The sequence below is a fragment of the Spea bombifrons genome, chromosome 4, assembly GCF_027358695.1.
Source record: "Spea bombifrons isolate aSpeBom1 chromosome 4, aSpeBom1.2.pri, whole genome shotgun sequence".
NCBI lineage: Eukaryota > Metazoa > Chordata > Amphibia > Anura > Pelobatidae > Spea > Spea bombifrons.
Window position 1 is genome coordinate 61,403,374 of NC_071090.1, and position 9,441 is coordinate 61,412,814.

Sequence of the window (9,441 nt, forward strand, 5' to 3'; positions counted from 1 at the left end):
AGTCTCTGCTTTTTCTGAAACTTACAAGGTTGCTGGTAGAGAACCTCCCACAAAACTTAAGGATCATTCCACATGGGCCATATCGATATCTTGGGCAGAGGCAGCTGGGGTTCCTATTAACCAGATCTGTAGAGCTGTATGGAAGCTGTATTGGCTAGAGACATTAAGTTTGGAAGAGTCCAAGTTTGGAAGAAGAGTTTGGGAAGCGTTTATTATTTTTTGACTTTCCCTGTAAGCTTTGTTATATCTCCTATGCTTCTTTGGCTTGTCGCTTCCCTTGCAATCCACAAAAATGATTACCTAATTTCATAGGTCTTTTGTATTCACTGAGGGTTTGGGGGGGTTTATTTTTTCCTTTCACTGTCCGGATAGGTGGGGCTATCTCCTATGTTACCAAGAGGTGAAAAGGAAAAATACATTTTCAGGTAAGTATTTTGTTTTCCACACACATTGTACTTCAGGTATGACTTTACAGCTCCTGGTATATGTAGCTGCCAAACACCCAAATATGTGTTCAGTGATGTGTTCCACCCATGCATAGGCCTATCTGGTTCTTGTGGGACTAAAAGGCCACATGGGGGAGGTGCACATTTTTGGAAGTTTTATCTGGTCAGCCTGCCAGTATGTAAATTATTATTGGGACCAGAGGATTATGATGATCCTGTAATCAAGCTTGGCTGGCATCATATTGCAAATTTTGTGATTCCAGGAAAAAGTTGAGCAAATATAAAAGGGCCTTCAGGATGTTATACTCTGCTGATCCCCCTACTCACATTCCTTTGCTCAGGTGTCAGGGAAAGGGCAGTCTTGAGAATAACAAAGAGAGTAATTAGGGAGAGTCTGTTTTACACACACGCACACACACGCACACACACGCACGCTCTAAGGAAATATGGTATGATCCAGAAGTGGCCCAAAAAATCCTATGACATTAACCCCTTGACAACAATTGACGGTCCAGGCATGTCACGCATGTCGGTTAATGACAATTGATGTGTCTGGCACCTCATGACCTTAATCGGTTGTAGAAAGCAATCTACTGTTGCTTTCTTCACCAAAATGGTGTTGCCGTAATGCAAGCTGAACTTGATGGACGCATGTTCCTGGGGCGTCAACATCCGCCATACGCTGTACTTCAGAAGAGCTTAAGAGGCAATCAACAATGGCCTCCTAAGATTCAAGGCTGGCGATAGCGAGGCATTCAGTGACACAGAACACCCACCCTAGGAAGCGGAGATATTGCCATTTAAAGTTTCCAAGAGGTCTCTCCAGACCCTCCTGAGAACTCTGCATTCAAACATGCAAGTCAATGAAGCCAAGCTTTTTAATCACAATGTGATTGGTAAAATTAAAAATATTACAATGGTAACATGCAGAAATAATTATCCACTGATGTCACCATCAGTGGAACCTTCCAGTTCCGGAAAAGGCTAAAAGAATGTAATATATATATATATATATATTATTTTGAGCAGTATATATATATATATATATGTACTGCTCAAAATAATAAAGGGAACACTAAGATTACACATCCTAGATCTGAATGAATGAATTAATCGTATGACATACTTTTGTCTTTACATAGTTGAATGTGCTGACAACAAAATCACACAACAATTCTCAAAGGAAATCAAATTTATCAACCCATGGAGGTCTGGATATGGAGTCACACTCAAAATCAACATGGAAAACCACACAACAGGCTGATGCAACTTTGATGTAATGTCCTTAAAACAAGTCGCAATGAGGCTCAGTAGTGTGTGTGGCCTCCACGTGCCCGTATGACCTCCCTTCAACGCCTGGGCATGCTCCTGATGAGGTTGCGGATGGTCTCCTGAGGGATGTCCTCCCAGACCTGAACTAAAGCATCCACCAACCCCTGGACCGTCTGTGGTGCAACGTGGCGTTGGTGGATGGAGCGAGACATGATGTCCCAGATTTGCTCAATCGGATTCAGGTCTGGGGAACGGGCGGGCCAGTCCATAGCATCAATGCCTTCCTCTTGCAGGAACTGCTGACACACTCCAGCCACATGAGGTCTAGCATTGTCTTGCATTAGGAGGAACCCAGGGCCAACCGCACCAGCATATGGTCTCACAAGGGGTCTGAGGATCTCATCTCGGTACCTAATGGCAGTCAGGCTACCTCTGGCAAGCACATGGAGGGCTGTGCGGCCCCCCAAAGAAATGCCACCCCACGCCATTACTGACCCACCACCAAACCGGTCATGCTTGAGGATGTTGCAGGCAGAAGAACGTTCTCCACGGCGTCTCCAGACTCTGTCACGTCTGTCACATGTGCTCTGTGTGAACCTGCTTTCATCCGTGAAGAGCACAGGGCGCCAGTGGCGAATATTCTGGTGGTCTCTGACAAATGCCAAATGTCCTGCACGGTGTTGGGCTGTAAGCACAACCCCCACCTGTGGGCCCTCATACCACCCTCAAACACAAAAGGCTGACCTATCTGAAAATCTATTATTTAAAACTTTATTTTCAGTGTGCCTACCTTGCCGTTTTCTGAACGCTGTTGCGCCCTGTAGATTAAAAAATAAATATCCTATGCATGTAGAAGGGGTATTCTGTGAATATGTGCATACACTCCAAATAAACATGGGTGGTGGAGGAAAAAATGAAAATTAATGTTATCACTCTGTTTGAGAAACACCCTGCCTTCACTCCAAATATAAATACTTGGGGGGGGGGGTATTTTGCGCTTGTGTCCTGCTAAACGGTCCCAAATGAGACATAGGCTTCAGAAAATAAAAAATAGAACGGGCATGTTATATTTTATTTAACTTCCAAAAAACACACACAACCTATGCTGGTTTTTTTTTATCTAATATATTGTGGGTTTTTTGTTGAACTGAACCAGTTTGAGGAAAGTTTTCATAGAAAAATATTAAAGTGCCCCCACCACACACACTGTAAGGCACCTACCTTGAACAGCTCCCGGCCGTCCTCTTCTCTCTCCCGGCAGAAACGCCGGCACCGCACACTGGAATATGAAGCAGCCGCTCGCGCACGCGGCCGCTTCATGAATATTTATGAGGCTGACCGTTGGCTGGATTCCGCTGCGTCGCTATGGCGACGTAGGACGCGATCACGTCCCGGACGTCGGGGAACGCCTCCCGGGCTTTTTAAACCTCTCACACAGTGCCCTCAGTGCTCAGTTATACTGATTCTCTCCGTATATCGTGAGCTCCTCCTGTATTGCATATATTTATACCTAATTCTCGTTCTCCCGGTATCTGACCCTGGTCTGCTTAACGGCTTCCCGTGTTTCTCTGGTTTCTTGACTCTGGCTCTCCCTGCTACGTTGTGTTCCTCTGGCATCCTGACCCTGGCTATCCAAACCGACTACGTGTACCTCTGGCTTCCTGACCCCGGCTATCTAAACGGTTACTGTGTATCTCTGGCGTCCCGACCCTGGTCTGCTAAACGGCTTCCCTCTGACCACTCGTGCTTACAGTTACACTACCAAGTGCCCTGTTACCCTCACCAGGCCCCTTGTGTGTGTTCCAGTCCTGCATATCGGATTCCTCCTGGTAAGACGAACCTCACACACACACACACAAAAATCATATTAATGTGGTATTCATCCTAAATGTTGGACTATATATCTAAAATGGTATCAAAAGAAAGCAGTGTCAGTGTGGGAGGACTGGTCAAATTGACAATTTGTGGACTGTCAGAATGCTGCAGGGCCCAACAATGCACTGCCATTAATCCGACCCTGAATATAGTAAGGCCTTATGTAAAGTCCTCAGAATATCTGATTTATGTAGTTGGCATTCTAAACACAGTTTGACAGCTGTGTGGTATATGTATAGGTTAAGAGATTTTAATTCCATTGTAACCACCATGGGAGAGTGATAACTATATGGTCCATACAATGAAAAAAAGTACATAATTAGCTATATGCATATAAAACATAACATAGTAACAACTCAACTATATTAGTGACATTTTTAGATATGTATTCAAGGTGAAAATCTGTGTCTTCTGTAGACGTGTGTGCGTGGGTCTCCAGGAGTCCAGAGTGTGTGATAACACACAAGCTTTGTAGCTCATTGCAGCGAAACGTACGTTGGGGTTGTTTCTAGGTTTGGTTATTTACTTTTGAGCACTGATGTACCATTGCTGTATGTTATTTCATTTGTTCATTTTTACTTTATTGCTGTGGTCATCCTTGTGTTTCTTATTTGTGCCTTTATATACATACGTATTTCCATCCTAGTTCCTGTAGTCCTGTGCCCTTGTTCATAGGTACCTTCCTATATGTGTCTTGGTGCCGAGATGCTATTTTATTATATATATATATATATATATATATATATATATATATATATATTATATGTATTTAAATCATATTGTCAAATAAAGATTTTGTATATACCTTTTTTCCTTACGTGCTCTCCTTACATTAGGTTTTGGTGTTTATAACACACAAGCTTTGTCTAAAGAAATGTAATAAAATGTGTGTATTTAAATGTAAAATCTGCCTTTTTTTAGACTGTAGTGAAGTTAAAATAGGTTCATGCACTTTTCTTGGCGATACAGTCCGTTTAATGAAATAATTGGTTAGCATTCTCAAAGATAGCCCCAACTGATGACAATTGCTTCCTTTTGATCATAATAGTTAGGACAGCAGTACCTGTTCCATTGGCCATCACAATAGTCCAACAAGATCATGTAAAGCCTGTTTCCAAGAAAAATAAAATGTTGGCAGGTAGTGATGTGGCATCACACCTTCCTCTCATATTTAGCATGTATAGGAAAATTTTCAGTAGAGACCTGCAAGGTCCGTATAGACCACAAGTGGATTATCGCCATATGAAACGTGTGTATCTGTGTAATATATTACAATAGCAAAATATATTCGGAGTCCCTCAAGAAATGCCTATATCATGAATGAACTTTCCTACACTACATACATGCATTATTTAAAAAAAAAAAAGTCATCTTTCATTCGCAGTGATAGGCACCATAAAAAAAATCCTAACCATTACAGAAACCCCTGGTTCAACATGATACCTTCCCTTTCTGGGCTCTCCCGACACTTGCCTTGTGGCAGCCCATGGTTGTGGTGTCATAATTAGTAAATGAGAACACTATATTCCAAGTAAACAAAATACCCCCATCGTTAGGGAATGATACACCTGTGCAATAAATTTAATTACGGTTTGCTATCAGTAATAGGTTTACGTTAACCATAATCCTATTCTGCCCATTGTTTGCTTGAAGGTCAGTCCATCTGATATCTGGCAGTCTGCACTGCTGCGTTAACTATCATACTAGCTACAGGAAGGAAAACACTGCATGAGTTGCTATGGGAACAACCTATGCCCACCTCATTGTAGTAATGGGAAATGTTCATAATTGGATGATTAACAGGGGCAGCCCTGAATCCGGGCCGGTGGGCCGGCCGGATGGGCGGCAAACGGATATTCAACGCAGCCGCTTAGTTTGCGGCTGGATTGAATGCGGCCTTCGTGCCGGTAGCGTACCTGGCGCTCATCTGAGGGGTGCCAGCGCGGCACTGTGGCTGTGCGTCAGGACTTGTGCGCCGAGATTTGAGAAAAAAACTGAAGCCACGCCCACCATCTTCCGCACCGGAAGAACAGGACACAGAAGAGAAGAACGAAGAGGAGGAGGAAAAGTGACAGTGACAGAAGAAAGGTAGGACAAGATTCAGGGAGAGTGGATATTGTGTGAGAGTGATGGGTGTTATGCTGAATGTTTGTGAATGAGAGTTTCAGATAGCATGAATGTGTAAGTGTTGGGTGATAGCATGGCATAGGGAGGCTGTAATCACATTCCTTTCATGCCCAGATTCCAGCATATACTGGCTGCCTAGGCATGATAGGAGTGTGATTGCTGTTATCAATTTTTTTTTTGGTCCAACTTTGGTGTGTTAACAACACTTTTATTGGACAGAATAATTATATATAAATTGCAAACAGCAATCACACTCCTATCATGCTAAGTGAGCCAGCACATGCTAGAACCTGGGCATGATAGGATTGTGATTGCTGTTAATTATATATATATATATATATATATATATATATAAATTAATATTGTTGTTGATTTTTTTTTAGTCTAATTTTGGTGAGTTACTTTTAATAAAGTATTTTAAAGTTTTTTTTTTTGTTTTTTTTTTGGTTTTGACCAAGTGAATGCTGAATTTTCAGTTTAGGTCCAGAATTTTCATTTCGGTGCATCCCTACTATATACTAAGCCAGTCACTGACGTGGTAGGCCTACACCACATCAATGTTTGGCTTAGTATATAGTGATAGGGGTTGTAGTGCAGTATTGTCAGTGTCTGGCTCAATGTATAGTGATAGGCACGCATTGACGTCAATGTGTGCCTCGGTATATAATAGTTATGCTGTACCCCTGTCAATGTTTGCCTAACCATAGAAACTTTGCAGTTTTAAAGTGTGTGTGTGGGGGTGCCACATACAGTATATGCCACAGTTGCCAAATACTCTCGGTACGCCCCTGCATCATGCGGCAGTCAGACCCAATGGCTGTGCCTCAGCTCTTTGTCCCACGTCTTAAAAGGGGTGGGATGAAGAGCTGAGACACAGCCATTGTGAGGTGCGTGCACGCCGGCCGCTTTGATTTCATTAGGCGCCGGTGGAGTGACTGCCGCACGACAGCCGCTTTCAATGTCGCTCGCAGCCGCTTTGGTGGCGCAATGGGCTAGTTGACTAGACTTGCCCCCCAGGCCTTGGGCTGCCAGCCCTCCCCATATGATTAAAATGTACTAATCAGCAGATATATTCTATTTGCAGATATTTGTATTATCATTGCTTTCTATTGGTGTTAGAAAGAAATAGCATTATGACTCAATGTTTTTTTGTTTTTAAATATGTTCAGAACGTAAAAGACAAATTAATCTCTGGGTGTGAATTAAAATAGTGTAATGGCTACTAGAGCCTTAACTATTTTCCACCTCGTTAAAGATAAAACAGTGCATAATGAAGATTACTAGTCAGTAATATACTAAAGTACTTGACTCAAAACAATTGTTTTTGTTAAATGTAATCATAAAATACTTTGTATTTAGTAATTGGTTTCCCTTTAACTAGATGGATCAATATAATGTTGAGAATACTAAAACAATGTCCAGTTTTTGCTGAAGTACAAAATTATTATATATTTTTTTGTTGTTGTAGAGAATTCTTTATTCTCACACTACGGACAACCTCTCCCATGCACCATGATGGCCACAAAATCAACCTGGTTTTCTTTTAGCTCTGTGCTTCCTGCCATTTCACAAACTTCCCCTTCTTTTTGTCTAACTACCACCTCCTAACTTGTACCATACCCCAAACCTTCCGCTATCACAACCTACTGGAGCCTGCATGAGTTAAAGTTCCTTTCCAACATATCTACCTCCTGCTGCCCAGATATTACAACCACACACTAGGCTGTTATGAGTTCAGTTAGAGGACAGGTGGCATGTAAGAGTTAAGATGCCTTTTTGTGGTGATTATTTTGGCTATTTGACGAACACTCACCCTCTGTGCAGTGCTTGGTTATTGAAGCTGCAGTGATAACCTCTCTGTTTCACCTGACCTTTAAACTTTATGGACTGTATATTTTGATTTCAACTTCGGCTTGTACTGTATTTCGACTGGATTATTTGATTATTCTTTGTATTAACCTGCTGTCACATCACCTGGAGGAGCCGGCTGCATTTTTCTGAAAGTAGCCTGGATCACACACCGTTACACCGGTTAAGACGAGTTTTGGAACGATAACAAAGGTTAGATATACATTTTCTTTGCTCAAAACCTTACTATTACTTACTGAGACATGATTGCCCTCTCAGCCAGTGACATTTAATTACCTGTTAAAGAGAAACTGCATTTCACATTCTCAAGTACTTTTACCTGGCTATGTTCCAAAATTGCAAACCAAACAGGTTACACTTACACAACGCTTGAATTTCTCACCTACGGCATACATGAGTTAGTCTCATCAAGCACAAATGCAGTCGGGGTTGCAGAAATTATAGATAGACACAGAACTGACTTCTCCTTGATTCAGTTACTACTTTTCACCCTTACCCTAAGGTTCCTTTCCCAGGCAAATCATTCTGAAAGAGGTTCTTCATAAATACATGTCAATTACTTTTCACACAAAAACCTCTGAAGTACAGTATCATTTTAAAATGCTGAACTTCCTTAAGGGGTTGACTATGGCGTGGACCCATTCATTGCTAGAAAGGGAGGATCCCGCTATTGACTTTGGTAGTTTTTATTGAGCTTATGAACCTATTATATGAGGATTCACATTGTGAACTGAAAACCCAATTTCATTAAAGACACCTAGTACAAGTGAAGAGTCCTGTAGAGGATTATAACTAGGAATTTAAAAAAAAGTTCAATTCTGTACTCTATTACATGGTAATATAAAGGACAAACTCTCCAGGGATGGTTTACTAAGAACTCTAGAAGCCCTCATAAAACTCTCCATAATGTTAGACTGACATATAAGAGAAAGGAGGGCTACAAAACAAAAATTCTACCTTAAGACCTGTCATAGGTTACTGACAAATAAAGTTGCTATTAAACATAGGTATCAACCATTCCAATAGTTTGTGAAGAAGTGGAAGTTAAGGGGTGCTACAGCATTTCTCAAGCTTGACTTAAGAGGTGCCTATAACCTAGTACGTATAAGAACAGGTGAGTGTACAAAATACGGACACAATGAATATCTGGTGATGCCGTTTTGAACATAACACACCGATCAAGTGTGAGAGTTACCTGATTGCACAGTGGTTTTGGACATCCATTGTATACATTTCTATTCTTAATCTTTGGAACCACATAGGAAGAGTGTTGGTAGGCTAAGAATATATGGTTTTTACACAAAAGCAGAGAAATGTGTTTTGAAAGGAGAACTACACCCTTTCTAGGAGACATACCACCATCTAGGATAAAATTGAAAGAACAAAAAAAGTTACAGTGCTGTGGAATTATTTGTCCTTTCCCAATTTCTTCTATGTTTAATTATTTGTTATTTAACGGTTTCAGATCATCCAATTAACTGTAATATAAGACAAAGAGCAACATGAGTAAACACAAAATGCAGCTTTTAATTGATCACCCATGTGAAAAATGAATTCCCCCTAAATCTAATAACTGTAACGGCCGAAGATAGTCGGGGTCAGTAGCCGAGGATCCACAGCGCAGAACCCCTGCACGAACCAGAGGCAGGCGAAATGGTACTGGAGAAGTTCGGATAAACGTGAGACAAAGCCGAGGTCAAGGATTGGAGAAGTCAGGATAGCCGAGAGACGAAGCCGAAGTCAAGGGTTGGAGAAGTCAGGATAACCGTGGTACAAAGCCGGAGTCAGAACTGGAGCAAACACAAAACCGCAACTGAGCCCAGAGAAACAAAGCATGAAACTCTTTGACAGG